The sequence below is a fragment of the Haliotis rubra genome, unplaced genomic scaffold, assembly GCF_003918875.1.
Source record: "Haliotis rubra isolate DU_JTF1 unplaced genomic scaffold, ASM391887v1 Scf221, whole genome shotgun sequence".
NCBI classification, from domain to species: domain Eukaryota; kingdom Metazoa; phylum Mollusca; class Gastropoda; order Lepetellida; family Haliotidae; genus Haliotis; species Haliotis rubra.
In genome coordinates, this window is record NW_025766237.1 from 268,880 (window position 1) to 276,214 (window position 7,335).

Below are 7,335 nucleotides of genomic sequence, written 5' to 3' on the forward strand. Positions count from 1 at the left end.
GGCATACATAGTTATCACAAGACAGCAATTAAATTTAATTCTGATTTGCATCATTTTGTTTATAACATCAACTCTGTATGCCGTTACTCAACCCAAAATATAAGCAACTATGAAACAGGCATAGAGGCAATCAAGTACAATCCTTAATTCTGTATAATACTTTGTTATTTAAATTTTTGGACTTGCATCATGTCATCTCGAAGGAAGTATGTTTTAATGTGAATATGTTTACGTAATTACACAATAATATTATTGTACATGTTTTTTACGGCCTGTGAAGATCCGGGTTAGAATTGATTGTAAGAACTTATGCTTGTCGTAAGAGGTGGTTAGTGGGGTGGTTAGGCTCGCTGACCTGGTTGACACGTCATCGTATCCCAGTTGCATAGATCGATGCTCATACTGTTCATCACTGACTCAATTATTATACAGATCGCTGCCATATAGTTAATTATATCATTGCTGAGTGTGGCGTAAAACTAAACTCACTCACTGTTATGTTTTATACCTTGATTGCTCCAATCTGAGGGTAGAAAAGAAGAGAATATATACAAAATTGGCATGGACCATAAGGCCGGTTTTTTTAATAATTGGCTTACAGATTTTTTCCAAAATAACTAGGGTCGGTGGTGGAAATAAAAATAAAATTGAAAGTCTTCAATTTTTGTAAGTGTTTTTCTCAACATTTGAGTCGGTAGGATTAAAAAAAAATAATCCAAATTTTGATATTGTAAGAGAAGAGTAATTATTGTGAATCATAAGAGTGAATGACTGAGTTTTCGAACTCTGTAATAATGTCAAAAATATGTTGACATCACCTGTAGAATGCGGTACCTCACTATTACAATCAACCTGAAATCATTTAATAGTCGTTGCTTGGTGACAGTGCAACAATGGTATGGACAGTCTGGACATGCCTCTTTTCTATCTTTGAAGCATCGAATATATAGGATTAGTCATGTTTTCAGTGTAATATCTCTGCAAATATCAGCCTTTCTCCATTTAAGGTTTGCTGTCAAGATTAAAAGTAGTGTAAATCATGATTGAAGTTGTTTGAATAGTTTACATTGTACTTGCTGGATTTGTATGTATTCCCACAATATTTATAGCAGATTCCATTGTATCACTCTAACAGAAGGATCCTGGCCACAATATAAACATGACCAAGTTGTCCATATGATCCTGAAAGTTTGGTTATGCAGAACCAATTTACTGTCAGTTAACTATGCTTGAGTCTGTTTTCGACATTCCTTCCCGGTGGGGAAATGACAATTTTTAAAAGGGCCAAGTAGTTTCACCTCTAGTCTTATTTACATTTTAACAGAGGTTTGTTAAACATGTTAATGTGGCTTTATGTATCAGTTTGTCAACAAAGATAGGTTGACCATGTTGGCACATTTTTTATGATGATTTTTATCAATATTTACTCTACTGTCTGTCTCACTCACAATACTCATAGAAATTCTTCATGCCAAACCATTTATTTTCCATTTGTTTGATTATGTATTCATTTGAAGTATAAACATTTGACCACAATGAATGTGAAGAGGCTAAGTCATTAGTTCCCTCACTCACAACACACAGTGAATCATGTTTCCTTCAATAAGGTGATTGACCCACGTAGTTCCAGGTTAGAATTGGTCTTCAATAACCCATGATTGGCGTAAAAGGCAACGAACGGGATTGGGTAGTCAGGCTTGCTGACTTGGTTGACACATGTCATCGTATCCCAATTGCATAGATCAGTGCTCATGATGTTGATCATGGGATTGTCTGGTCCAGACTCTTATTATTTACAGACTGCTGCCATATAGCTGGAATATTGCTGAGTGCGGCGTTAAACAACAGAAGCAATCAATGAGGTGATAATGCAGGCATGAAGTCTTTTTTTGAAGATTTTATATTCCTGTCTTTTGACTTGAATTTGTGTTTTTAATGTTTCAAGGATTAGATGAATTTTTAATCGGAAACTATGCATCAATATTGTAGTGTATTTTTATTTTTGAACTCAAACCACATGAAAGTTCATTGAAAATGGTAATCAGTCGTGCAGAAGAGACGGTTGTCACCTGTATATGTCTAGTATCAGTATATTGCAGGGTTTAGTAGCCTAGCCTAATGGTTACAATATTGCTTGCTCATGCCAAATGTCCGCTTTTGGTTTTACACATGGGTACGCTGTGTGAATCTCTCATTTGGGGTCCTTTGCTGTGCTAATGTTGGAACATTACTAAAAGCATATATGTAGTACCCATCTGACTGTCACTCACTGCTGCTGCGAGCACTCCTAAATCATTATCATTATCATCAATAGGGTTCCTCAATGTTCCTTCGTCACCCATGTATACATGCCACCTGTGTGGTGTAGTAATGAATCTATTTTAGTTATGTAATGAAATGAGGCTGTGTATTATTTAAGTCAAATGAGACCAACTGTTTTAGAATTTTGTACCCTTACCTAATATTGGAGCAATGCCAAGAGTAGAAGGCCTCACACAAGAAGTATTAGTGATGTAATCAAAGTGCACGTTTGTCTGCTGAACCCAGCTGGGCCTTTGATTGAACCATTGGATATAAATAGTAGTAACTACCTGGTACACTACAAAGCAAATGAATTACTGTACTAGAACAGAGGGATAATCAGGCATGTGCATGTGTCATTTCGTTCATGGTTGTCTGGAAAGAATTGGTATTTTCAAAGGATCTGCACTTGAATTTCTTAGTTCTTGTAAGGCAATTCAAATTTCGTAATAATTTGGTTAGATAATTTTTGTTTTCATGAATATACCCTCTACATACTTTGGTGAAAAGCTTGTAATCAGTCAATTACTTTTTGGCAAATATGGTGAATACAGGAAAAACATAAAACTTCATAGAAACTACTTTGGTAATGATATATTTAGTAAAGTTTTTGTTAAGACTTTGTATTTGTATCTTTGTGAGATTTCTCTGCTTGCAATACCAATCATTGCTATTTGAAAAGTCTATTTAATAAATCTTTTGATTTCTATTGATTTTGTGTTTCAATTACTGCAACAACAAAAAAAAAAACAATTGTGATGTTCGATTTATGAAAACAGCTGTGAAGATGCAGTATGGAAGTTCTTGATACATTTTGTCCTGAGCTGTCCTTGTATTTTAGAAATACAAAAACTACAAGTATAACTTGTTGACTGTATACCTTAAAGAACCACTAAACTTTGTTTTTTGTTACTCTTTTAACCATTACATATGAAAGATTTGTGGTTAGTCTTATGCGGAACACCAAATTTATTCTTTAAAAACTTGTGGTTAATTAATACCGAGCGATTAAAAGTGGCCAAAAAGTCGCCTGTCTCCCTCTCGCCCGCCAACGAAACCACAGACAGGTTACGTAACTCTGTCGCCAGAGCACTGCAGTGACGTCATATGAGGAACGATTTTCAGTTAGTTGTATAGAAAATGTGTAGCACGCTCATCATTTTGATGATTTCTCGACATCAACGACGACATGCCGAATCGTTGCTTTCTCGTGAATTGCTCCTAGGGTCGGGCGATGGTGTCCCCATGCACAGATTTCCACAGGACCCGCAGTTCGTGCTAAATGGGTTATGTTTGTGAGTGCGGCTTAGCGCTGTGGAAGCCTGAAACGATATCTTACTTGTGTTCAGATCGCTTCACGGAAGTTAAAGAATCAAAACTACTTACTAATTCTAGTAAGATATGCATATGATTGATGACCATAAAGATTTTCTATGACACAACTTGTAACATAACGATTTCTTCCTCGAAGTGAGGTTGTGGTCGAAGTAACAATAATATTGTAAGTAGTATTATATTCACACCCACCTCGCTGCCATCGAGAGAAATTGTTATGTTATACGCCATGTCATGCAAAATCCTATTATTATCAATAAAATACATATTTTATTACTAGTAGAAAGTAGTTTTGATTTTTAGCTTCGGTGAAAACAAACCTAAATACCATTTATCCTCAGGCTGGCGGATTTTCCCGACAGGGCCGCCATTTTAAAAAAAAAAAAAATCTGTTAGAATTAATGAGATTATAGTTTGTTTTCATCAAGTTAGAAAATCAAAACTACTTTCTACTCAGAAGTTAAATATGTATTGGAATCATAACCAAACGGATTTTGCATGACACAACTTATAACATAACGATTTCTTCCACGGAAGCGAGGTGGGGGTCGAAGTCACAATACTGCGCGACAAATTCCTTCTACATTCCCATGGTTAATGTCCATCACCAGTATGTAGATACTAGTTAATGTGCGTCTGTATATTTGGTCTTATAATCCTAATTAGTTTATTATCATACTTGTATGCACTTTGAAACTAAATAAAAAGCAGACGATCTGCTGATACTTATAGTGAATTTATAACGGAACTGTAATGTCTAGACATTTGATAGTTTGCCAATGTGAATCATAATTCGCACACACACCCTAGTGCATGTTATCTGTCTCATTACACTTCACGGCGAAAACAATGATTCTGTTGAATGCTACGACAAATGAATAAAAACAAAATGCAAATATTAAAATTAAAACAGATTAAAGTTATAGGAACAATATCAGGCCATTACCTTGTTCGAGGAATGTATCCATCAATATCCACAAAACTGTTCCAAATGATGTGTCTTTTAACAGTTTAATATACGAAAAAGTGATAAATCTTTTCAGGTATTGGTGTATAGTCTCATTGGTCACCCAAGATAGCACACCTGGCAACTAATTGCATAATGTCCGCCTTTCTTTAAAAACAGTAATTTAGTTAGCCAATAATTGGCAATCAATCAATGTATTGCCGGTTAATCCTTTGAAAGAAGGACGTTGTTTTTACGCTAGACATTCCGACCACGACAGAGTGTATTCAGTATAGATTAGTAAATCTACATACATAAACACTACCTTTGACAATTCCGCTGTGTAAGATAAAAGTAATTAATCAATCAGCATGTTATCGGTTAATCCTTTGATCGATGTTTATAATGTTGAATATTTACTCCAGACACAAGAAATGCCAAATGGGAACCTTTGTCGGGTAATCTAAGTGTGTTACCAATAATTATACCTGTTATAAATTCATTAACTGACCATCAAGTGAATGATGACAAATAACATGTGTAGGTTTATACCACCTAACACAGGTAACAACAAGGGAGTATTAATTGCTGTATTGCATGTGAAAACTTATGGGCCGACACTGTTTTGAGAATACAAACAGATTTGTACATGACATGATTAATTATCGGGGTAAAATGGGATCAATTTGGATCAGTCATTATACAAATAGGGACTAACGACACCAATCGATTTTGACAGAATCGTCTATGAAAACAAGTTGTAACTCGAAACTAGGCAAAGCAGGAGACAAAATTAAATGACAGTAGATTGTGAGAACATATAGCTTTAATTTTCCACAACAATTGTCACGATTTCAGGTTTATACAAGCCTGTAAACAAGATAATTTAACCCCTAAAATGTAGATGAATTCTGCATCGGCCCCCAAAGCTATTCCTCATATGACGTCACAGATGCGCGCCGCTCTGATTGGTTGAAATTTCGTTCGCGGGTTAGAATTGTGCACTGTTGTCAAAAAGGTCGATTTAAGTCAATTAAAGGTCGAAATGAGTAGTTTAAATGACGGGGTTTCATTTATAACGATGCCAGTTAGTGATTTATGTATTTGTACCCCCTAGGGTTTATGTGACCTTTAAATACATGTAGTGACCCTCAGAGATTCTGGGTTATAATAAGGGGCGTTCTTTTGGCCTGGTGGTTAAGGTGTTCACTCACCATGCTGAAGGCCTGGGTTCGATTCCCCACATGGCTACAATGTGTGAAGCCAATGTCTGGTGTCCCCCACAGTGATGTTGCTGGAATATTGCTAAAAGCGGCGTATAACCATATTCGCTATCACTGGGTTATAATAGATCATAAAGAGATGATTAAAAGGATCAAGTAGTCAGGCCCAGTGGTGTGGCATATTTTGTATCAATGGGCCGACTGATCCAGTTTTTTCATGGGCCATTGATGTAGGTGGAATATTGCTGAGTGTGGTGTTACACAACAAGCAAACACAAACAAAAGATGGCCAGTTGTCGACAATGTGTTGTGGTCCAAAGTGAAGCATTGTGGGCTAGCCAAGTCGTTTCAATGCTTATTACCTTCACGGAAAAGATGGTCTCAATAAGATATAACATATCAGTGCTATTCAGTCTTTTATGGGGATGTGTGAGTTCAGTTATTTTCTTTCGAAAAAATTGCTGAACATTCCTGAGGTCCAATTCTAATACGGAAGAGATGCATCACCATGGACTGGAGTTCAACATTTGGTCACACAGAATGCAACACAGAAGTCAGAGTACTACCCGCTCCTTCATATAAATACAACTGATCTGCCATGGCAAATTAGCTACAGTAATATGGAAAAATTGGGTGTTCTTTAACTATTTAGGTAGTATAGTTAGTATGTTATTTCATTCAAACATCACATCATGCTTATATATGTTTCTGTTGTGCTGCTGAAATAATGGCAGCAGTGACACACATGATAGGGAAGGGAAGCAAGCCTTGTTACATACATCATTGAGTAAGGTTGAGGATCTGTGACAGTCCATTATTGGAATATTTAAGCATTGCTGCCCCAAACAGTAGTGAACTAAGTCAAACAACACCATGGCACCAAAAATGCCCAGTGCATGAAGCGAACATGGAGGGCTCACAATCTAAGAGTACATGGTCTATATAATATGAATGTACTAGGTGCAATTCATTGGTCACAAACCACAGCTTTGAAGTACAGTAAAATACCTTTATAACGAACACGGATATAACAAACTGACGGCTATAGCGAACTGTTTTAAAAGTCCCGAATAAACCTCTGTATATTATATAAAAAAAGTCGTGAATAACGAATTCTCTATAACGAACTTAGTGGCTATAGCGAACTGATTTGCAATCCCCGGGAGTCCCAGTTAACACTAATTAACGGTGTGAATAACGAACTGAGCGAACTCAATCAGTGTCACTGCCAATTGCTCACTTGAAATCTGACCTATAAGTTAGACGTCAATGGTGAAAAGTTCATCAGTCAACCCTGACCTCGTCAGTGATTGGTTAACTTCTCAGCTGCCTGTTTACCTCAAAGTACGAAGCAAGTGAAACGAATGTAACTGTCGTATGAATGAATGAATAAACTGAGTAGGAATGTGTTTAGGAGATAAACCTACTGTGTGGGAAAATCAGAGGTATATAACGAAATTATAATAGCTCTAAATTTCATTTAAAACCGAACGCGTGTGTACTAAAATAGTGCATTACCGTAAACCATGT

General features: G+C 36.4%; 1 protein-coding gene across 1 annotated transcript in view; it reads left to right on the forward strand.

Annotated features, from left to right (window-relative positions):
* Positions 1-7,335, forward strand: part of LOC124277398 (ran GTPase-activating protein 1-like) — a 35,219-nt gene that overhangs the window by 21,538 nt on the left and 6,346 nt on the right. The window lies entirely within an intron of this gene.